Below are 25996 nucleotides of genomic sequence, written 5' to 3'. Positions count from 1 at the left end.
AACAAAAGCAAATGGGCTGAGAGCCTCAACAAGAGAGCCCCCCCGAGGGAGAGGATTTGGCCGCCAGTGTGCATAATTTTGTTCTTTTAACCACCATCCAAAGCTACCATCCATCGTTGAGAGAGTGAAAAATAATATTTTAAGACTTAAAAATAGAAGCAGTTTAAGAATAAATGGCTGAAAAAGATGTTTGTTTATTTTTTTAATCAGTGAAAGTGGTTTTAAAATCGGTGAAATGACAACGGATCAATCCTTATGGGGCTTTAAACAAACCCAGACAGTCGGAACAAAAGCCCTGTGTCATCACTCCATCACTGCACGAGACCCCGAAGCAAACGCTTCACTGAAGACGACGAGAAGGTTTTTTCGTCGGCTTTATCTTTCTGTCTCAAAATCGCTGCTTCTATTATTGAACGTCATCGTGTCCATCTTTGATTTGTGGTGTTTTCTTTTAAATCTGAGAAGAGGGAAGGAAAATAAAGTGATAGCATACCTTAAAATTCACAGTATAGATATGTTTGTCCAGTTTAATGTAGCAACAGTCGCTCGGTTGTCTTCATCTTCGTCCAAAAAGACACTTAAAAACATCCATATACCTCGAGTCTGTAATGTACCTCTTGTATTGTATGTTTTTAAGTGTCTTTTTGGACGGAGATGAAGAAGTAAAACTGAGCGCCTGTTGCTACATTCAAAGTATATAAACATATTGGTTTTTAACTCCGAAAAGGAACAGAATGCAGACATGAGTGTGTTTTCTTTTAAATCTGAGAAGAGAGAACGAAATGAAAGTGATAGCATATATTTAAATTCACAGTATAGAGTTATGAACAAATATGTTTGTCCATTTAAATGTAGCAACAGGCGCTCAGTTGTCTTCTTCTTTATCATCGCCCAAAAAGACACTTAAAAACATCCAAATACCTCCAAACTGCTCGTCTGTAACGTCCCCCTTGTATTGTTTGTTTTTAAGTGTGAAGAAGATGATGATGATGAAGAAGAAAACTGAGCACCTGTTGCAACGTTAAAATAGACTAACGTATTGGTTTTTAACTCCGAAAACGAACATATTACAGACATGAGGGTGAAAAGATGATTTGTTGTGTTTTCTTTTAAATCTGAGAAGAGAGAAGGAAAATAAAGTGATGGCATACCTTAAAATTCACAGTATAGAGTTATGAACAAATAGGTTTGTATTTTAAGTTAGCAGCAGGCGCTTGGTTGTCTTCGTCTTCATCTCCGTCCAAAATGACACCTAAAAACATCCAAATACCTCCAAACTGCTCGTCTGTAACATCCCTCTTGTATTGTATGTTTTTAAGTGTGAAGGAGATGATGATGAAGAAGAAAACTGAGCACCTGTTGCGACGTTAAAATAGACTAACTTATTGGTTTTTAACTCCGAAAACGAACAGATTACAGACATGAGGGTGAGAATTAAATGAGTGTTTCAATTTTGGCTGAACTATCGCTTTAATTAGTTGTAACTTACAAAAGTTAAGCCAAAGATATATGAGCAATTGTTGATAAAAAAAGCTCCATCCTACCAAAAACCTCACTCTCTCGATGACACTCCGCCTCCACAGCCATTGACACTTGCTCCTGGTTAAGGGAGTGTGTGTCACTCTCGAGAGTACTATCTCATTACAATCCCACGTCAATAACATGACCCGATGTGCTTACTTCCATTTACTAAACATCGACCGCCTCCGCCCTTCACTAACCCCCCACCACACCACCAACCCCCAACACCAACGCTGTCCACGGTCTCTTCACTTCCTCGAGATCATTGTTATTCACTTCTCTTTAGTCCTCACTAATGGTCCAGATCACAGACACTTCATCATGTTTGTATGACTGTGTTTTTACCCAATAAATTGAGATTTTAATTCAGTAAAATGAAACTAAATCTGTTTTGCTTTTCGGTCAAGTGACCAACCCTACTGCGATTTTCAATTGGAAAAGTGACCTTAGAAATATAATATCTGCTACATTGTGTAAATACTATCGGTGTTGCGAGTCAATTAATTTAAATATCATTTCTGAAAGGTTGAAAAAACACATTTTCTTCTCTGAGGTCCCGGGGATTTATTTAAGGTACAAAACCACGTATTTTAAATGGGAAAAAATGCAAAAACCATCGTTTTTGACATGTTATTGTCTCTTTAACCTGCTTGAATAGACTCAAAAGGGCACTAGCGTCATTTTTTGGCCGATCCCAAATAATAACATGGAATCTGCTAAAGGCTAAAAGAAGGCCTGAAACTTTGAAGGACTTGGGACCTTTAAACTTCCGTAACTTTCTGAATAATACTGATCTCATTTAGTAAGTAAGTCAGTAATTTATGTTTATAGAGCGCTTTTCTAGACCAGGGTCACAAACCGCTTAAACAATTAAAAGAATACTTAATAAAATATTTACTTAAAAGGTCAAGATAACACCGAGAACAACACAGGAGTCTCAGAAAATCGGGGAAAAGCACAAATAATAGTGTTTTAAGTTGTTTCTTGAAGGAGTCGGATCATCAAACACAGAGATCGTTCCAAAGCTTAGGAGCAACAGTCTGGAAGGATTTCTCTCCTCTGGTCCTGAATACCTTCCTTGTAGTACAGTACAAAGAAAATGAGCCTATTCACACTATAATAGCACTTAATATCACACAAATGTTTTCTGCATTTTTTTGCCTTTGCGGAAGAAAAAGAAACACTGAAAATCAGACACAAAACTTGTTCATGGTCGTCATTGTGAGAGAAACAAATTGACTCAAGTGACCTTAATAGATTTTCTAGCTTTTATTAAAGGTTGCTCAGTAAATATAATGTAAGTAAGTAATTGTTATTTTTAAAGGGCCTTTCTTTAGACCAGGGTCACAAAGCGCTTAACAATCAAAATAATACACAGTTATAATACATACTTTAAAAGATCAAGACACATAACACAAACGCAGAAGCCCCAAGAAAGTTAAGAAAAAGCAAAAATAAAAATGTCTTCAGATGTTTCTTGAGTCAGTAGATCATCAAACACAGAGATGGTTCCAAAGCTTAGGAGCAACAGTCTGGAAGGATTTCTCTCCTCTGGTCCGGAAGTTCAGGAACCATCAGTAGATTCTGATCCACAGACCTCAGAGCCCGAGCTGGAGTGTAAGTCTGGATCAGATCACTGATGGAAGGTCTGACCATGAATAGATCTGAAAGTAAGAACCAGAATTTTAAAGTTGATCCTGAAAGAAACTGGCAGCCAGTGAACAGATTTAAGGATCGGGGAAATGTGAGTTCTTCTACTAGAGCGGCTCAGAATTCTTGCTGCAGAGTTTTGTATCAACTGCAGGCGAGACAGATCCTTCTTGTTGAGACCCAAATTAAACTGTTACAATAGTCTAAAAGGGAATAATACTAACACATGGATGCTAATGCCGACATTAATCGCTGGGAAAAAAGGGTTGGGGACCTTTGAACTAAACCACTTGGTATTAACCCTACTCTAATTTCACTACATTACCGATTCCCGTCAGCATGCCCCCCCCCCCCCCCGGCCCCTCCATCCGTCAGTCAAGAGATCCATAGATACACAGATGCTATTGCCCAAGGTGACATTGTGGGGTTAGCGTTGTACACTGACCTCTTTTGAAGCTGCCACTCTTGTCTGTGCTCTCCTAATGAGCGACTCACGATCCATAGTGTAGACCGACGCCGCCGGCTTCATCAGTCGCTCGGCGCGTTTATACACACTTTTAACCCTCGCCAGGCCACGACATGAACAGTCGCCGTCGGACATGTTTTCCCCCTGATTGAGTGGTAATTATTTGTGTCGCGGGCGTTCCCTCGTGGCGACCAGTACTTAGCCTCTCGTACGGGATGTCAATCTTTTTTTTTTTTCTTTTAAACTAATGGAGTTAGACCCGCGGCGCTATTAATGTATGCCGAGGACACGGAGTCTGACCCACGGCTGGGTGACTTGTCTGGAGCGAGGTCTGATAAATCAGTGCTAACGTGGTAAATTGCAGGATTGCTCTTCTCTTTGAACTAATGTTCATACAAGCATATTTAAATTATCAAAAGATATTATAGTTGCCTACATTAATCAATAAAAGTAGTTAAAAATAACCTTGAAAACGTATTAAAATCAACATTAAATGGCAGACTTTTGCTCTCTTTATATACTGTAGTTGAAGACGAAATTAAATGTAATTTTCATTTGCCTGTACAAATTTTTTCCTATTATCATATTTCCTGTTATCTCTCCCAGATTTTTTTTACTTATAATTTTTGAATAATAAAGTGGTAGGATGTTCACGATACACATTTAAAACTCGATACAGATTCCGAGAAATATATTCAATTCCATTTTTCCGTACCAAAAACATACAAAAAAGAAATTTAAGATAAGAAAACGTATCAACAAGAAAAATGCCAACATATCATCTTTTACAACATGAACTCACAAAACCACTATCTTTATGCAACATTTAAGTATCAACATTTTTTTTTTGAGTTGTGAGACTTTTGACAACCTTAGTAAGCAAAGCTTCACAGGAAGAGGAAGATGCTCTCAGCTTAACACCCGAAGAAGAGCCGTTCGTAGTTTCACTCTACAGGCCGTGTGTACTTGCATAACTGTAAAATAGCTGTAGGTAACATTTAGTATACATTAGGGCTGCTATTGGAAATATGTCTGATATTTGATATTGGTGTCTTGACTTGCGATATCGATATAAATGCGATATTTTTTTTTTCACCTAAAAATGTGGCCGCTTGCAACAAGACATAGAAGTACAAATTGACAACTTTACAGAACGTGACACTGATTGGTCAAAGTGCACATTTAAAAAAAATGCTTGATTTGTACAATAAAAATCATAAATTATCGCACGTGTTTTCGATATGCATGTCGCACGTGCCAATATCGCGATATCGATATTTTTTCCGATATATCTTGCATTAGTATACACTTTTTGTATTTTCATATTCTTGTATGTATTCGTCCTTACAGACCCTACATTACAATTTTTTTTTTTTTTGTTAGCTGCTGCAAATAGGACCAAGAGAAGCAGGTGGAGCACAAATGCTCCTCCCATGATGCAACACGAATGGACTCAGGGACTCATTCATTCCTCGTGCTACTAGATTGTATTATTCTGAATTTGGGGGCAGGAGTGAAGTAAAAGGATGATGTTTTCAGCATTCTTGCATAATTCGATCTTCGAGACGAGCATACACTTCTGCCAGGATTCACCAGGAATAAAAAGCTTTTTTAAAGTATAAAAACTAAGCTTCAAAAAGCGTTCAATGGCTCGGAGCGTCAAATGAAAGTCTTAAGAACAGATAAAAAATGTGTTTGTGACTTTGCCAAATTGTCAATGATTGGTAAAGCAAAGAAATTGTACTTGTAATGACGATGTAATACTGTAGTGTGCTTGGATTTCAATACTTTCTTTTGTGTGTATAAAAAGAATGTCAACATGGCAAGAAGCAAACAATAATATAATTGAAGACATACATTTTAGTTTTTCATGCATCATGGCGATGAAAGCTTTTTTTTTTTCTATAAGTCTGACATAAGCTGCGTCATGATGACACGTCACGCTTCGACGAGCCCGTCACACGTATGAAGAGCTTTACTTTTGACAATTTTCTCTTCACCCACGGCTGTGGAGAGAGACTGAGCCCCCGAAAAAACTCCGGTGGGAATTTTTGGCAGGCTGTGTTTTTTTTTTTTTACTGCTGCTGCATTGTTCGCTGGCAAAATCCACCGCGCTGTCAACCGAGGGAATCAAAAGAAGTTTTTTTGGACGGCGCTCGCGGAGCTGACGAGTCGGGAGAGGGATGTGGGTAGACGGCTGGAAACAGATACACTCACTGGAGGGATGCCGACGCTTCACCCAAACACACATGGGCACTTGATCCTTGACGACGGCTTGAAAAAAACATATTTTGAATTAACAAGTACATTACTGTCAAGAAGGTAGAAGTTAAAAACAACCCCATACAATACGGGGATGTCTGGCAAATGCAGTCAATTAGTCGCTAACGAGTGGAAATGACCAAAGATGGATATGAAAAAGGTTTGAAAAGCTCAGTGACTAACTTCTTCCAAATCATGAATCATCTGCACTCTTTACGTTTCGAATCCACGTGTCGTCGTCAATACAAAGCAGATGTCGGTACAGAGCAGGCGTTTTTCTTTGAAGCTTCTTCTTTTGATACCTAAGATTTTTTTTTAATGTATTTTATTCAGTAACAACGCAGTTCATCATCTTTTTAAATGCATTATAGGACTAGTATTGAGTGAAAACAGAGTTTGAAAACTGTGTGTCAAAGGAAATGTGAATAGTTTTTTTTTTTTCACGTTTACTACAAACAAGCAAATATTCACATGGTTGCAATTCAACTTCCGACCGCTAGTTGGCGTCCGTCATTATGTCCACCACAGCTAATGGAAAAATTAAATCCTGTGATATCCCGGTGATGACTGAGGATGAGAGGATACAGTCGACTCCCGCAGCTTTTAAAGCATCCTACGCCTACGCAGTTAGATTAGATTAGATGGACATCTCTTTCCGGGAAATAGTTTTCCCAGTTCACAGTAAATGATAGTTTTATAAATACAAGAACAAAGTGCAAGGGTCATGACAAAGTGTAAATATATATAACGTAGATCAAAGGAAATAACGGAAAAAAGGATACAAAGATTAGTTAAAGTTGAAGGAACAATGGAATCCTGTGAGATTCTGTTGATGACTGAGGACGAGAGGATACAGTGACTCCGGCAGCTTTTAAAGATGTTTTTTGGACATAAATGTCGCTGTCATTGTTCATTCATCTTGGTCCTTATCATATTGCCAGATTTCTGCCAACACACACTTCAAGTATTAAGTGCTTGTATTATGACAAATCCTATTATTTATGTATATGTACTTATTTTGTTTTACAAGAAAAAACTATTCACGTTAATTATAGTATGTTATTTTATCAGCGTAAACTACGGTTGTCACGATACTAAAATGTTAAACTCTAAAAAAAATATTCTGTTTTCTATACTATTGATTATCGATACCATGATTAAAAAGAAGAACCCATGATTAAAACTTATTTTTATGAATATTTTACAGCCATTACTTTAAATTGCATCTTATTATAACAATTTAGTATCGATAGTTTTTGAGTTTCAATTTGTGTAAATGGCATTGTCCATTTCTGGGTTTTAGCTCAAATTAAAAAATATTGTCAAGTACATAGGATATATTTGTAGTATTGTCCAGTACTTGACTCTGGTGTTGTGATAGTGTAGTAACAAGGATATATGTGTAGTATTGTCGAGTACTTGACTCTGGTGTTGTAATAGTGTAGTAACAAGGATATATGTGTAGTATTGTCAAGTACTTGACTCTGGTGTTGTGATAGTGTAGTAACAAGTATATATGTGTAGTATTGTCGAGTACTTCACTCTGGTGTTGTGATAGTGTAGTAACAAGGATGTATGTGTAGTATTGTCGAGTACTTGACTCTGGTGTTGTGATAGTGTAGTAACAAGTATATATGTGTAGTATTGTCGAGTACTTGACTCTGGTGTTGTGATAGTGTAGTAACAAGGATGTATGTGTAGTATTGTCAAGTACTTGACTCTGGTGTTGTAGTATTTACAGACCACATGACTCTTGACGAAGTCGTAGCTGCTTTCATTTGTTTTAAAAACAAAATATGTCCAAAAATCTGCTTTAAAAGCTGCTGGAGTCACTGTATCCTCTCGTCCTCAGTCATCAACAGGCTCTCACAGGTTTCCATTGATCCTTTAACTTTACCTTCGAAAATTGCACATAGATAAAACATTTTAGTATCCATACTATTTGAGTTTCAATATGTATAATTATCATCGTGCTAATGTGGGTTTAGCTCAAATTAAACTAAAATAAATGATAACGAAAGTGTAAACATTTTATTTTTGAAGTAAGATAAAAGATCGAATTCAGGTGTTTCAGTCCAAGTCTCACACCAGTCAATATTTAAACATCTTGTACCGTAAATTACAATTTGTTCTCCGTCTTCGTTGATATTATTGGAAGATGCATACGCCTCCATTAAGATCCATACGTTGAAAATAAATGACAAACATGTTCTCCTGGTCTCTGAGGTTAAGACGTCAACCGTCGTACTTTCTAACGATGCTGAACGATTCCACCGTCGCTAATCGTGACTTCAGGCGGCGTCTGAGCGCTGACCAGCTGAAAAATAGCTTGTTATAATGAGATATTTTGCATTTGCACGTTCACCGTTTACGGTCATTGAAATTCAGTTCAAGGGTTCGAGCGTAAAGAAAATCCATCTATTAGAAGATTACTTTCATTACGTTGCTTGAGAATTGAAATAAGGTTTTTTAATTCAAGACGTCGGAGCCAAATCGAAGGATTATTTAATCCCGGTGACTTTTAAAAATGATTCAATTATCGATGGAAAGTCAAAGATACTTAAGAATTGCTGGTTATGGTTTATTTTACCAGCCATGAATTCATTCGTTTTAAATTAACTGCGTTCACCCACGAGCAACCTGGAGGAGGATTAAGTCTGCATTGTCATTTATATAAATGTGGATTTGCAATTATTTATTTTAATTATATTATAAGAACACAATTTTGAACAAAATTAACTGCCAATGAGTTTGTTTGTCTCTGGTAACGCCAGATTTCAGTGGACTTTTTTAGGATATGCTGTTAATAGAAAGGACTGATGTTATAATATCGGTGGTGATCCAGGTTACCATCTGGATCCCGAAATGTTTTGAGGAATCTGCCACTTTTTGTCAAGAAAACTGCAGTACTAGCTCGCCTAGCGTTCTTTCTTGTCGACCAGATGCGCCGCTGCTTCACGCTAGTTTAATTTGTACTATTTATGCGGTAAATGCATATAGTTATATAGTTAAAATAAATGTAGATCAATAATGTTGGAAAATTCAAATCGGTTTATACAATCATATCACGCTACAGAGGCAACAATACGATATACTGGGATATATCGCAATACTTAAGAAAAAGGATATATTTGTAGTATTGTCCAGTACTTGAGTCTGAAATTTTACTCTTAACAAAGTCACAACTGCTTTAATTTGTTTTCAAACCGAAATATGTCCAAACATCAGCTTTAAAAGCTGCTGGAGTCACTGTATCCTCTCGTCCTCAGTCATCAACAGGATCTCACATGATTCCATTGTTCCTCTAACTTTAACTACTCTTTGTATCCTTTTTTCTCTCGTTATTTCCTTCGATTAAATTTCCACTTTGTCATCCCTTGCTCTTTGTTCTTATATTTATAAAACGATCGTTTGCTGTGAACTGGAAAAACAATTCCCCGAAAGAAGATGTCCATCTAATCTAATTTAATCTGAGTAGGACCTTATGACTGCTGCCATCTAGTGGCCTGCAGTTTAATTGCAACACAAATGTGAAGAAACACTGTGAATATTTTCATGTTCATTTTAGATAAATAAAAAACATTGATTTAATTTATTTGTTACACACTTTATTGAAATATTTATCATAAAAACTATGATAACAATCAAATATGATTTAAATTTGTGTTTCTTTTTTTATTGTTTTTTTTATATTTCGACACAGCGCTGTTGAAAATCAATAGGATATCGTGATCAAATTAGATATTTAAGTGTATTAATATTTTACTCTAATTAAAGCTTCAAAGTAAAGAAAAACCTTCTTACTCTTTCAACTCTCAAACCACTCGCTTCTCATCGACTCTCTCTTGATTGACATCTGCCTCTTTTGATCGAACTCCTGTCAGCAGATGTGCTGCGCTGGTTCACACGAGATCTAAAAAAAAAAAAACCCAGTGAGTAAGTCGTTCGACCGTCGAGTCGACCAGACATCTTGGCGAGAGCAGGAGCGTCGAGGTAAACATCATCATGCAGATGCTCAGGTGCTGCAGACCTGGAGGTCACTGCGGAGAAATCGGTTTCAGCCTCGGCGGGAGTTCGTTCCTCACACATGGTCGCCTCGCGTCTGAGAGAACGCTTGATACACGCGTGTGCTCGGCTGTTACACGCGTGTGCTCGGCTGATACACGCGTGTGCAGACATTACTCTCAGATCACAGAATCACCGATATCGTGCCTCACTGACCTCTTTGCGTTGACCTGTTTAATGTCGGCGGTGTTTCCACAGATTGACCTTTAAGATGAAAAGAATAACACGATAAGAGCAGCCGGAATAAATAAATAAATGTTCATGGAAAATAGATCCCGACATAAACGCTGAGTCAGCAGGAGACACCGGAGCGCCAGTATCTTCTTGTTGTTTTTGTTTTTTCCAGCATCTTGACTTGCTAAGTGAACAGGCTTAGAAAGGCAAAAAAAGTGTATTTTTTTCAAATTAAAAACCGTATTAATCCATCAGAAATAATGGAATCCTATTTATATATTTTACTTTCTTGTCAAGTCAACCCGATGGGATAATGTGTATGTGGAAAAAAACTTTCAGACAGTAATAATCGATCAGAAATGTTTAATTATTCTTTCTCTTTAAGCCTTGACAAGTCATAGGATATAGTTTTTAAAGAAAATTCAGGTATTTTTCAAAATAAAAATCGTTTCAGACAATGATAATCTATTATTAATCCATTTTCTTTTCTTATGTCTTCATTTGATAAAAGTCAGAGGCCATTTTTTAAATTAAAAAAAATAAAAGGATTTTAATAATCCATCATTAATAATATATGTCTTACGTTTTAATATATACATTTTCTTATTTGTACTTGAGAGTCTCATGCAAATATTTGTGAGGAATTCTGGTCATTTTCAAAATAAAAAAACCTTTCAGACAGTAATAATCGATCACAAATTATGTTTCTTTCTTTCTTTTTAAGTCTTGACTTGACAAGTCATAGGATGTAGTTTTTCAAAATAAAATCCTTTCAGACAGTAATAATCAATGATTATAATATATGTTTTACATTTAAATATATTGATTTTTCTTATTTGTATTCATCAATTCAACCACTTGAGAGTCTCATGCAAATATTTTTGAGGAATTCTGTTCATTTTCAAAAGTAAAAGAAAACTTGAGACGTTAATAATCGATTAGAAATTATAATGTATTAAATATTTGTATTTATTTCAAACCTAAAAAAAGACCCACATGAATGTTTTGCTTTATGTCAAATAATAATTTGAGTCTAATGATGAAAAGGATTGATCATGACTTGTGGTCTTGGAATAATCCTTTTTTTTTTTCATTTATTTTGAGGGTTTTTGAATGGAAAAACAAGTGGCTTCGTCATTTTTGTGTAACCTCAGAGACAGAGACCACCTTGATAGACCTCCTGAATGAATAATAATAATAATTTCACGTATAACTGAACAAACTCTGCAGTTCTCTGACCTCTAAAGTTACGTCTAAAGTTTTCACTGTCGTGGTCACATGACCTCGACGCCGTCTCTCGGTGGCGGCAACTTCCTGTTCTCCGGCTGAAGGACGGCTCAAGATGTCGCCTGATGGAGATGAATCTCCAGCGCTGCCACTCAGGACGCATCTGTGACCGAGTCCTTCTCCGGGTCTCTTTGCCTCCTTCTGTTGAGTCACTGCCGCCGCCCCGGGTTCTGCCCTGACCCGGGCCTCGGCCGACATGTCGTTGTTTCGGCGCTCGCTGCTTTTCCGCCTGTTTTCTCTGCAGTGTTACGGACGCTCGGTGGTCAAGTTGACTTCGGGGTTTGGGTTCAAAGGTCGTCGGTTCTTTGCTCGTCCATGTCCAAGTGTCACTGGCAGCCGAAGCTGATTTTGTGCTTTGAGTATTGTAGTATTTTCATATGAATTGAATCGATTAAATGCTACATGTTTGTTGGTATTTAAGGATAAATAAAAAAAATTAAGAATTAATTGTTAAGTGTTTTCCTTTTGCAGATAAACATACTTTTTTTTTTATTTTAAACACTAAAAATAAACAAATCACCTCAATAGATATAAAGTATTTATTAGAAACATTGTAAAAGAAAAAAGTTGCCTTTAGCTAAACTTTGTTTTATTTTTGTGTCAGACATTTTAAACCTTTTGTGAGCATAATATTGAAATGTACCTACCCTTCCTTTAACAAGCTAACTTGTATAACAAGGACTTGAAAAGGGAAAATACTTTTTATTTCTTTTATTATTATTTAAATAGCGAGAGCATTTGTTTTACTGCTAGATATTTAGTTTAAGGCAACTTTAAACACATTAATGTGGTAATAATACATTTTTTAAGCTTTTTAATTAAAACAAATCGTCTATATTGAGGAGGAAAATAAAAAGAACTATAAAAACTTTTTTTTTTATTGTACCAATGAATAATTAGCCAATAAACTTTAACAGATTTTTATTAGTTTTATTTGAGAAGTAGCACAATGTTTTTGTCCATAAATACATAGAATGTCCTGAATAAGTCATTCTTTCACAGAAATTCTATATGAAAAGTACCTTAAATGTCAATTAAATTAATAGTAAATCAAATATAATATAAATATAAATAATATCAAGCATCATTTTAACTTAAATACAATATTTTAATTGTAGTGTCAGATATAAAAATGTTCTTTATTTCGATCTGCAGCATAATTTGACTTTTATTGGATGTGTTTAATGAGGATTTGAATAAGAAATGTTTGATTTTCGACGATGCAAAGATTGCTAACTTTATCGATCATTCGTCATTGACGGTCCCCTGTGTTTCTCTCCAGGTCTCATGTTGAGGACTGCTGACAGCGCCACCTTCCTCCTTCCCTCAAAGATCTGGTAAGTTGACGAACGTTTCGATCGTTAACGCTTATAAGCCGTCGACAAAAAAAGACCGAATCATGACTTTTGGAGGGATTTTGAAAAAAAAAAAAAAGGATCTGATGCAGCAAAGTGTCAGAGCTCAGCGTCTCCACGGTCGACACTCGCTGACTCGTCTTCCGTCAGAAGTCCCTTGAACGTTCGTCAAACTATTCTCCTCCAGACAAAATGGTGTTAATCCGATCGGCCACCGGCGAGGAAGGGTCTGACGTCCGCCGTGATGTAACTTCCAGTCCATGACAAAATCCTCTGGGTTTCTTTTTCTTTTCTTTTCTTACAGATTTTTTTCTGGTCCCGGGAAAATAAATCTTTGTTCTTTGAGATCTCTGAGGAGGATCGTTGGCATATCTTCAAGTCTATTTTTAGAGGCGGTTTGAACATCAGGGGGATCCTGGACACGTTCCTCGTCCGCCTTTGTCTGTCTTCGCTCGTTACGACGTGAATCCTAAACCTGGGACCGAGGAAGACGGAATAATTGCTCAGCAGGGGAATCCATTTATGCAGATCCGAGCTCCTCGTCCTTTGAGAGGCTGGTTGATCATTTAATTAAGAGTTTCTTTTGATATATATATATATATCTCTACCACTGTATTCTGTTAATCTTACATTCCTACAATGTTTTGTTCCCTAAAGAACATACATTTTCCATTCCTCTTAAATTATGTAATTTTAGTTTCAGTGAATTACATTTTTTTTTTTATATTATCTAACTGTAATACGGGGCCGTCAAACATGAAGTAAGAAGGGACAAATAAGTAATATAATATAGAAACATAAAAGAATATTATTAAATAAGATTAAGTCTTTTATTTAATTATACATATTTTTTTTTTCTTTTTTTATTTATAATTTCAAAGGAAGAAAATATAGATAGATAGAACTTTATTGGACATATTAAAAAATTTAAAATGAAATGCTTCAAATTAAAAACAAGTCATGCCATCAAATATATTATTCAATAATTATTTTTTATATGAATTCCATTTAATTGTGTGATGTAAAGTCACTTATATTTTTTCAATTTAATTTTATTTAAATATTCACAAAACTTGAAACATTGATTATGACATCAAATATATTAATACATTTTTTATTTCATTTAAATTCCATTTAAATGTTTTTAAATTCAATTTTTCGGAAAATCGCATAATTTTAATGTAATTTTATTCTTAATGTAAAAATATGTAAAATTAAATTCATGAAATTTAAGAAAAAGTCTTATCATGACAACAAATATATTCAATATTTAATTTAGTATAAATTCTGTTTAAATATATGATGTAAAATATTTTCTTTTTTTTTAATATAAAATATAAATAAAACACATTAAAAGGACAAAGTTATTCAACATGTTAAATGTTGATCTAGTAAAATAATTGTTAGATAACCATCAGAAATATTTCTAAATGGTCAGTTTTATAGTATTTATTTGCATATGGGTCAAAGGGCAACACTTTTCCCAAGAATTGTCTTATCCTTAAACCTTTAAGGGCCTTTTTCTTCATATGTTGTTAGAATTAACATCGAAATACTTGCATTTTTCATTTAATGCTGACTTATTTCGTTTTAGTATTAGTTTATAATTTAACTTTAGTGTTGTGTATTAATGTATATAATAAATAATTATGATTAAATAATAAATCATACTAATAAAAATACTTCAAATCTTCAGTTTCGTGTACCTTCCCCTAACAATATTAAAAACAAGAATCCAGTTGGAAACCTCTGAGCTCTGACTCTTGGATACAGTCGGTGAAATATTTATTTAATATCACGCTTTTGTACTTTCATGACATTTGATTCTTTGAACTGGCTACGTTCAAATGGTGTGTTTCTTCACGCTGAGTGTTGAAGCAAAAGCTCTACAGAGGAACAGCTCCTTTGAAACGCTTCATCCCATCGCGGTTCACAGCAGGAGGTCCCGTCAGGAGTCGGGGGGGATTCTTGCCCTGTGAGCCTCTTTATTTTCCCATCCTCGCAATATAACACGTAGTCAGCGGCAATCATGATTTTTAGTCTAATGTAAAAGCAGGATTTAACACATTTATAACTATCAATAAATACATATATAACCTAAATTCATGTTCAAATATCTTTGGGCAGCAATTATTTGCGTTCACACGTCGGATATCTTACTTTAGTTTTCATATTATTTACCCGTTTTCAGAGATGTTGATTTTTGGCCTTTTTTACAGGTTTTCGTGGTAAAAATATTTCTATTTCTACCTCCTTTTTTAGCGTAGAAAAAACACCATTTTACACAAACGGGTTACGCTTATTTTTCATTCAAATGGTCCGTCAGATATTATACTTTAGTTTTCTGACATTATTTCACATTTTCAGAGATGTTGATTTTTAGCCTTTTTTATAAAAGTTTTCGTGCTAAAAATATGTCGATTTCTACCTTTTGTGAGCCTTCGAAAAACAACATTTTACACCTTTGGGCAACAATTATTTACGTTCAAATGGTCCGACGGATATCATACTTTAGTTTTCCGACATTTTTTCTTGTTTTCAGAGACATCAATTTTTGGCCCTTTTTTTAATTTAAGTTTTCGTGGTAAAAATATGTTGATTTCTACCCCAAAAACAATATTTTATACATTTGGGCAACATTTATTTTTGGTTCAAATGTTCCGTAAGATATCATACTTTAGTTTTCAGACATTATTTCCCATTTTCAGAGATGTTGATTTCTAGCCTTTTTTATAAAAGTTTTTGTCGTAAAAATGAGTCCATTTATACCTTTTTTTTGAGTCTTCAAAAAACAACATTTTACACATTTTGGCAATAATTATTTACGTTCACATGGTCCGTCGAATATCATACATTAGTTTTCCGAAATTATTTCCCATTTCCAGAGACATCGATTTTTTGCCCTTTTTCTTTTTTTACAAGTTTTCCTTGTAAAAATATTTCGATTTCTACCCTTTGTGAGCCTTCAAAAAACAACATTCTACGCATTTGGGCAACAATTATTTACGTTCAAATGGTCCGACGGATATCGTACTTTAGTTTTCCGACATTTTTTCTTGTTTTCAGAGACATCAATTTTTGGCCCTTTTTTTAATTTAAGTTTTCGTGGTAAAAATATGTTGATTTCTACCCCAAAAACAATATTTTATACATTTGGGCAACATTTATTTTTCGTTCAAATGTTCCGTCGAATATCATACTTTAGTTTTCCGACATTATTTCCCATTTTCAGAGATGTTGATTTTTGGCCTTTTTTTTAAGTTTTTGTGTTCAAATCTTCTATTAAAGTTCCTAGAATCACCTGTTCTTGCAGCCCTCGCGTCATCTTGACGATGGTCTTTGAATTACGACCTGTAGCCGCTCGGCCTCTCGTCCATTATCGTGATGAATATTTAGTGCAGCGTCGGCAGATACTTCACCGGAGACTCTGGTAATTAAAGATCTGGTCCAGAGAAGATTTAATCCTCAACATGAGATACAAATGTGAACAACGTCTTGTACACTGATGTTACTGCTATATTTTATTTAAATAAATCTGTCTTTACACTGAATTCTATCGCTATATTCCTCCAAATATGGAGTAGACGCACTAAATATCAATGTAAGTACTTAATTACTCTGTCGTAGAGTTGTCGTTGACATATAATCAACGTGTAACCGAAGCTTCTAACTGTCGCGTAAATGGTTACCAGACATGAAACACAAGGACTATCAATGTCATTGACAAATGATCAATAAAGCTACATTATCAATACTTGCCTTTACATCATCTATAATCAAACATTCAGCCTCTATGTTCTCCTTAATGCTGCAGACAAAAATAAAGTACATTTTTATATTCGACCCTATAGTGAAAATCTTTGATTTGAGTGAAAAGGATACTTGATATTATTTATATTTATATTAAATCCAATTAGCAGTTAATTTGTGATCTCCTGTGTCTTTCTATCGCAGTTACACTGTATAACCACTAGAGGGTTCCGTCTCCATTCAAATCGACTCAATCCCATTACAGCAAAACCTTTCAAGTAGTTATCAGTCAAACTATTTGTGTCGACCCACTTCAAAAGGGTACTAGATTATAGCCAACATAACAGATGCATCACAACACTTAATGTTATGTATTGAGGTAAGGTAAGGTAAGGTAGAACTTTGTTTTTTTCCAACTAGCCACAGCAATAAAGCAATTTTTCATAAAAAATAAATCAAAATAAAATAAGAACAAGAACAAAGAGAAATAAAGAGAAAGAACAAGATGATACAATAAGTCAAAAGATAAAGAACATGCAACAAAGAAAAATAATAGACAATTTTTTTTTGAATTATAAGGCGCACTTAAAAATGTTCTAAAAAATTGAACATTACGCCTTATGTGTTAATTCTGGTTTTACTTTTTCAAACTTATTTTGTGTTTACGTCGCTGAGAAATCTGTTAAAATATTGCTGATCTACGAAGCCACGTCGCAACTGACCCTAGTATGACTCTTAGTATTATTCAACCACTGTTAAACTATATGAAATAGAACATTATATCTTATATTTTTGGTTTGATATCAATATGTGCAACATGTACACACCCTCAAGTAAAAAAAAAAAAAAATGAAGCTGTTGAAGGAAAAATGTGTGAAATTTGCATCATTATACGCTGGAGACGGCAGCGTAAAGAACAGACTCAATGCAAAATGACGACAAAGGCTTTAAGAGGAAATAAAAAAGATATATATTTTTTTGCCTTTTTAAAGCTGTGTTACAAGTGTTGGACAAAAAAATAAATAAACATTTATTTAATTAAACAAATAAAACAGTGGCCAGATGAGGCTTATATACAGGTGCGGCTTATATACAGGTGCGGCTTATATACAGGTGCGGCCTATATGTATCATATTTTCATGTCACAAGTTGAAAAGCAGCTCATTTTATCAGATTTTGCACAATATTTTTGGTCTTACAGTTTATTCCCTCGATGTACTTTTGATACATTTTCATGTATCTTTTGAAATGGTTATCGGGAGTTCAGTACCGACAAGTATCGCCTCGTGAACCGTAGTAATGGTGACCTTGTGTGTAGTTGACGGATTCAAACCAGCACCAACTAGATCAACCAACCGCCCCCCCGACGTCATAAGTGTTTGGATTCATTACAAAGACGTTGAAATGGTTTCGCCTCCGGGGGCGCCCAAGAGCTCGGGGTCGGGAGGTCAGGAGTGTCTGTCTGGTATTGTGAAGCTCAACACAAAGAATTCTCAACGATGCACATTATAAAGTATAAATACACAGAGAGGAATTAAACCAATTGTTGTTTTTTTGCTATAGAAACATAGTGTCGCGTAGGTTTACTCCGGGCACTCCGGTTTCCTCCCACAGTCCGAAAACATACAGGATTGATTGAGAACTTTGGGTACTCGACAATACTAAAAATGTAAATATTCATAAAAATAAGTTAAAAGGTAAAGTTAAAGGATCAATGGAAACCTGTGAGATCCTGTTGATGACTGAGGACGAGAGGATACAGTGGCTCCAGCATATTTTTCAAGCTGATGTTTGGACATATTTTGGTATGAAAACAAATCAAAGCAGTTACGATTTCGTCAAGAGTCATGTGGTCTGTAAATACTACAACACCAGAGTCAAGTACTGGACAATACTACAAATATATCTTATGTACTTGACAATATATATATATTTTTTTAATTTGAGCTTAACACAGAATTGCACGACGCTGTTTACACATATTGAAACTCAAAAACTATCAATACTTAAATGTTAAAGCAAGATGCATTTTTTCGAAAGTAATGGCAGTAAAATATTCATAAAAGTAAGTTAAAAGGTAAAGTTAAAGGATCAAAGGAAACCTGTGAGATCCTGTTGATGACTGAGGACGAGAGGATACAGTGACTCCAGCATATTTTTCAAGCTGATATTTGAACATATTTTGGTTTGAAAACAAATGAAAGCAGTTACGACTTCGTCAAGAGTCATGTGGTCTGTAAATACTACAACACCAGAGTCAAGTACTGGACAATACTACATATATATACTTGTTACTACACTATCACAACACCAGAGTCAAGTACTGGATAATACTACAAATATATACTTGTTACTTCACTATCACAACACCAGAGTCAAGTACTGGACAATACTACAAATATATACTTGTTACTACTCTATCACAACACCAGAGTCAAATACTGGACAATACTACAAATATATACTTGTTACTACACTATCACAACACCAGAGTCAAGTACTGGACAATACGACAAATATATACTTGTTACTACACTATCACAACACCAGGGTCAAGTACTGGACAATACTACAAATATATACTTGTTACTACACTATCACAACTCCAGGGTCAAGTACTGGACAATACTACAAATATATACTTGTAACTACACTATCACAACACCAGGGTCAAGTACTGGACAATACTACAAATATATACTTGTTACTACACTATCACAACACCAGAGTCAAGTACTGGACAATACTACAAATATATACTTGTTACTTCACTATCACAACACCAGAGTCAAGTACTGGACAATACTACAAATATATACTTGTTACTACACTATCACAACACCAGAGTCTAGTACTGGACAATACTACAAATATATCCTATGTACTACTACCTATGTATATTTTTAATTTTTTTTAATTTGAGCTTAACACAGAATTGCACGAGGCTGTTGACACATATTGAAACTCAAAAACTATTAATACTATTACTATAATACTATAATATTTTTCGAAAGTAATGCCTGTAAAATATTCATAAAAATAAGTTAAAAATAAAAATAATTGAAACTCAGGTTTCCTCCTACAGTCCAACAACATACAGAGGTTGATTGAGAACTTGTCCGTAGGTATGAGTGTGTGTGTGTGTGAATGGTTGTCCGTTTTTGTGTGCTCTGTGACTGGCGTCCTGTCCAGGGTGTCCCCTGCCTCTCGCCCTATGATACTGGGATAGACTCCAGTCTCCCCGTAACCCCGGTAATGGATAAAGCGGTAGAAAATAAATGAATGAATGAATGAATGAGACGTCTTAGAAAAACAGTGATTTCAATGATTAAAGTAAAGGAAAATATATAGTATTAAATTAGTTAAAATTCAGTTATTTGGCTTTTATCTCTCCCTTAAAATCTAAAGTACAATCCAGGATATACGAACTATTATGATTCTGACGTCCGTCCTGCACTTCTCTTTGAGTCGATTCGTTTTTTTTGTCTCTCTCAGCCGAAAGTTCCACGACTGAAAGTGCTCCCGAAACTTTATTAGTACATTTCGGATCTAAATATATATATTCATGAAAAACACCCGACTCCACTCTCACCCACACACTGATGAGTTTCCTACTCGCTCGTCTTTTTTTTTTTTTACACCAAACACACAAAAGCGCTCGTTGTTTTCGTGTTGCCACGTGAACCAGATCGTGGAGAAACTCCGCTATCGAAGCGTTTGTTTTGGAAGCTGGATGTGGGAGAGGTCGGCCAGATGTGAAAACAATGAGGTTAAACTCTGCTATCAGCGATAGTGTGTAACGTTGTGAGTCTGCGGACTGTCTCTGTGTGACATCTGAGTGTGCGACGTCGTGGAAAACTGATTACACTACTGTGTTTTTTACTGTTTTTGTGTGTTCAGAGACAGATTCTTGCCAGTCATTTGATAAAACTGATAAAAAAAAGTACAAAAAGAAAAGAAGCAGCAAGTATTAATGACATATTCTTTGGTATTTATTCTGGTTTTCCTACTAGTTTTCACTCAGAAATCTGTCATATTGATAAACTACGAAGCCACGACCCAAGTGACCGTAGTATGACTCCGTTGTTGTCGTAGTATTATACAACCACTGTTAAACTATAGGAAATGGAACATTACAGCTTGATATTTGGTTTGAACTTTGATGGTAGAAGTTGGAGACGGCAGCGTAATTACGGACTTAATGCAAATGACGACAAAAGGTCTCAGAGGAAATAAAAAAGATTTGACAAGTGTTTGTTTATTTTGCCTTTTTAAAAACTGTGTACAAGTGTTGGACATAAAAATATATATATATTTTTTAAACAATGTTTCAGTGTAAATTCCTCATATTACAAAGGACACATGAGGCTTATAAACATGCGCGGCTTATATAAGGTAACGTAAGGTAAAACTTTATTGTTTTTTATTATTTAAACTAAATTGTTTTTTACCAATAGCCAGCAATTTTTCATAAACAATATAAAATAATACATAAAAAATAAAATAAGAAGAATAACATAAAGAGGAAGAACAAGATGACACAATCTAAGTCTAAAGATAAAGATAAAGAACATAGGTCAAAGAAAAACAACAAAGACACAAAGGATACAAAGACTAACATGGAACAGAACATCCAGATACTCTCACTCCACTCCTGCCCCTGAACTCAGAATTGTACAATTTAATAGCCCGAGGGATGAATGAGTCCCTGAGTCTATTAGTTTTGCACCTGGGTGGGAGCATTCGTGCACTCATTCTGCTTCTCTGCTCACTGATGACAGTGTTCAGAGGATGATGTCATCATCCATGATGGACAGTAGTTTGTTCAGTGATCTCCTCTCAGCAACTGTCACCAGTGAGTATATATACTGATACATATGTTTTTGTTTTTATTTACTGTGTATCATATTTTCATGTTCTTTCAAGTTGAAAAAAACTAATTTTACCCATTTTATCATATTTTTTATCTTACGTTTATACATTTAAATGACATTCTTTTTTTGTGTGTTTGCTGTGTACTTTTGTATTATTTTTCATTTTTCTATAAAGTTATACAAGTGCCATCAGAACATTAAATGGTTAAATTAAACATTTAAATAATCGGAAGTTTGTTTTAAGCGTTTTCATTTTACTTTTAATAAGTTCTGCATTTTTGTTGAATTGAATATTTAATTCAATAACGAATCGATCTATCTATCTAACATTGAATTTTTATTTGACATTAAAAAAATATATAAAATGGTTTTAAAATATATATACAGTATTTTAAACAAAGACAGATACCAAAGTTGCAATAAATAAAAAATAAACTTTCTAAATTCATTATTTTTTAACCAGTAGCATTTTAAATTCGATATAAAAATGTTGGTTTAAAAGTGGTACCATTTTTATATTGAATTTAAAAGGTTGATGATAAAAATATTGAGTTTAGAAAGTCAATGTAACTTTAGGAATATTGAACTCTGCGTAAAAAATAAATGCGTACATTTTGGTAAAATAAGAAATTAAAATATAATATTTTCAATAAAATTATTACAAAGAAAAACTTTCAATATAGAAATTATAAAAAATAAAATTCATTGCTTGTAATAAACAAAGTTTAAATGTTTGAAATGTAATTGATGGTTAGACGCTGGAGACGGCAGCGTAAAATACAGACTGGATCCAAATGATGAGAAAGGCTTTCGGATGATAATAAAATTGCGATACAAACCAAGAATATTAATGTAAATTATATTTTCAATAAAACGCCTAAATGTTGTCGAGCGTTTTTTTTTACTAATCATAATGTTTTTCAAGGTAAAAAGGATTAAATCTAACTCTACTTAGCAAAAAAAACCATTTAAAAATACTCTCTTCGACTCAGCAGTGTCGTCGATATCTTGTTTATCCAAGTACTAAAGGCCATTAAAAATATCTGCTGCGCCTGCTTTCTTAAATAAGATTGTAACCAGCATCAGCACTTATCCGTGCCTCAGATTGTTTGTTTTTTTTGTTTTTTTTGTGTATTCTAGTTTAAAGTACACTGATGCCAAATGTTACATCATTCCGCAGCCACAAGTAAAACTGCAAACTTTTTTAAATCCACTCTGAACTCTCTGGGATTTTGACATTCCGACTCCGAACAAACGATTAAACGTCGTTAAGAACCACTTATGAGAGAGTCTTACATAAGCAGCTGCGCATCTACACCCAAAACAGGTTATTTTAGGTCGGCGCATAATTCCGGCGCATGATTAGCTAAACACTTTCTGTAGCTTCTCAGCATCGCAGGCTTCTAATGCCTGGACTCATCTGGAAAAAGCAAGTTCACACGTCGTTATCGCAACTATTTACTGCTAAATACTTCCATGGAATACTTTCCGTACAAACAAACACTCTTTATAGACGTGGCCACGTTTTTTTATTATCCAATCATTTCACAATTAACGACACCAATACAACTTGTTTTCATTCCTTTAGACCCCATTATGAAGTCGTATTACTATTCTACCTTTTTTCTACTATTTATTGGAATAGGTATATTGAACTGTACGTGTAAAAATAAATTGGTATTTTATGGAAGTAATTACAATATAGTATGTTTATGTAATTATTAAAAAAACAATTTTCTTTATTGAGATTATTTGGAAAATATAAATGCTTATAATAAACAAAGCTTTAACATTAAAAATGTAGTCTTGATGGTCAGATGCCGGAGACGGCAGCGTAAACAACAATTAAAATGTAGTTTGATACCTAAGTTGCAATAAATCAAAAATAAACTATCCAAATTCATTATTCTTTAATAAGAATCATTTTGAATTCAATATAAAAATGTTGGTTTAATATTCAATCATTTCACAATTAACGACACCAATACAGCTTGTTTTCATTACTTTAGACCCCATTATGAAGTCGTATTACTATTCTACCATTTTTCTACTATTTTTTTAGTTATTGGAATTGGAATATTAAACTGTTTATGTAAAATAAGTGCGTACTTTATGCAAGTAATTACCATATAGTATGTTAATGTCATTATTACAACAAAAAAAAACCTTACATTATTGAAATCATTTAGAAAATATAAATGCTTAGAATAAACAAAGCTTCAACATTTCAAATGTAGTTGTGATGGTAAGACGTCGGAGACGGCAGCGTAAAGAACAATTAAACGTAGTTTCATGTCAAAGTTGCAATAAATCGAAAATTTAAAAATAATTAATTCAGAAAGTTTATAAGTATTATTTTGAATTCAATATAAAAATGTTGATTCATTATTCAATCATTTCGCAATTAACGACACCAATACAGTTTGTTTTCATTCCTTTAGACCCCATTATGAAGTCGTATTACTATTCTACCATTTTTGTACTATTTTTTAAGTTATTGGAATTGTACTATTAAACTTTATGTGTAAAAATAAATGTGTGCTTTATGGAAGTAATTACATTATAGTATGTTTATGTAATTATAAAAAAAACAACAACTTTCTTTATTGAGATTATTGGAAAATATAAATGCTATATAATATAAAAGTTGCAATAAATTGAAAATAAACTTTCTTTTTAATTAATTTTTAATAAGTATTATTTTGAATTCAATATAAAAATGTTGCTTTATTTTTCAACTATTTCGCAAAAACGACACCAATACAGCTTTTTTCATTACTTTAGACCCCATTATGAAGTCGTATTACTATTCTACCATAATTGTACTATTTTTTAAGTTATTGGAATTGTACTATTAAAATTTATGTGTAAAAATGAATGCGTACTTTATGGAAGTAATTACTATATACTATGTTTACGTAATTATTACGAAAAAAAAATATTATTGAAATCATTTAGAAAATATAAATGCTTATAATAAACAAAGCTTCAACATTTCAAATGTAGTTGATGGTTAGACGCTGGAGACGGCAGCGTAAAAGGACAGACTCGATGCAAATGACGACAAAGGCTTTCTTATTTTTATTTATTAATTCAAGGATTTTTTTTAAATAATTGAATTAAAGATTCTTTATTTAAACAAATGTTTTCAACAAAAGTGTTTTTTAAATGAATACTATTTTCTTTGATCGACTGTAAGTGTTTGAGCCATTTATTGAGAACGAGTATTGACGTCTGAACTATTTGATTCCAAAAAAAGCTGCTTCAATAAAAAAAAAAGTTAACTAGTTTTTGGTTTTTTGAATGAAATGGAAACTATTGTAAGTTGTTTTTTTTATTGTAGTAAAAACAGTTTTTTTGTCATTTTTGATTGAAGTGAAAATAGGTTTTACTTTATTATGTTTTCAATTTAACTGATTTGTTTAGATGTTATTGTCGGTTCAGTTCTAAAATGATCAATGTTTATTATCATGTAACTGGGTGTAACAAGGCAGGAACTTGGGTTTTCTTTAGAAAGGGTCTGAAAAAAAGATTTAAAAAAAGTTTAAATAGATATTAGAAACATTTAAAAGATAAAGAAAAGCTTAAACAATAACGTGTACCCCCTTTATCCGTCTACTTTCCAAGAAGTTTGCGAGTGTAAATCTAATTAAGATCAGGCTGACAAACACGTGTACAGAATCCAATAATAATCAAAATAATGAACACGTCATTATCATACAATAAATGTTACAACAACGTCGGCTTCACAACACGAATATTCCGAATAAGTTCTGTGTGTGAATTAATTCCCGTTCCAGCCGGACCACCGCAGGTAAATTCCACTTAAAACCCCCCGAGGAGTCGGAGGGACGAGTCTGGATTTGATCTCTCTCACCTTTACGACGTTACACAAATGAATTAGTGTAATTACAGCTGTTTTTGATGAATGGACGAACTTTAATTGTCTCTCTGTAGGAATCCAGGCCTCGATGAAGATTTATTAAGTTACTGTTGAACCTTAATCATGAATTGATCACAGCGTCCTGTGTAAATCCAACACATCGAGTCAGGAATGAACTGTATCGAGATTGAATGTACTTCTGTTTTTACTTGAAACTAGGACGGCACGATATTGGAATTAAGTGCGATATTTTTGTCTTGAATTGCGTATTGAATATCGATATTTTGATATACATTTAACAATGATTATTGAAATTATTTCTCTTTTTTTTCTAGAGTAACATTGTTGTTCTAGTCATGGCCGTTGTAACTGTTCAGATCCCGGATCTTGGGAATTTCTGACGAAAGGGAAAAAGGGAATTATGCCTTTAAAATGTTTGCCAGGTGACTTTTGCAGGATTTTTCACGTTATCAATTTTACACAGTGAACCTGAGGTTTAGAAACGGCTGCATTGTATTGTAACTATCATGGATATGTTGAAGAAACAAGGACGAACTCCTGTGTTGTTCTCAGTATTATCTTGATCTTTAAAGTATGTACTTTTTTTAGTATTGTTTTGATTGTTTAAGCGCTTTGTGACCCTGGTCTCGAAAAGCGCTATATAAATAAATATTACTTACTTACTTACAATTTGTACAAAAAAACATCT

The 25996-nt window shown here is 34.0% G+C and overlaps 1 protein-coding gene across 1 annotated transcript in view; it reads left to right on the top strand.

Annotated features, from left to right (window-relative positions):
- The window catches only part of adarb1b (adenosine deaminase RNA specific B1b), a 152050-nt gene that overhangs the window by 42818 nt on the left and 83236 nt on the right, over positions 1-25996 (top strand). Inside the window, exon 2 of the mRNA XM_087803728.1 lies at positions 12708-12762. The gene's annotated coding sequence lies outside the window, so the exon portion shown is untranslated. The remainder of the gene's footprint in view (positions 1-12707; positions 12763-25996) is intronic.

Source organism: Callionymus lyra, chromosome 12, assembly GCF_982586985.1.
Source record: "Callionymus lyra chromosome 12, fCalLyr1.hap1.1, whole genome shotgun sequence".
NCBI lineage: Eukaryota > Metazoa > Chordata > Actinopteri > Syngnathiformes > Callionymidae > Callionymus > Callionymus lyra.
The sequence above is the reverse complement of the archived record's forward strand: the minus strand, read 5'-3'. Positions and strand labels throughout refer to the sequence as shown.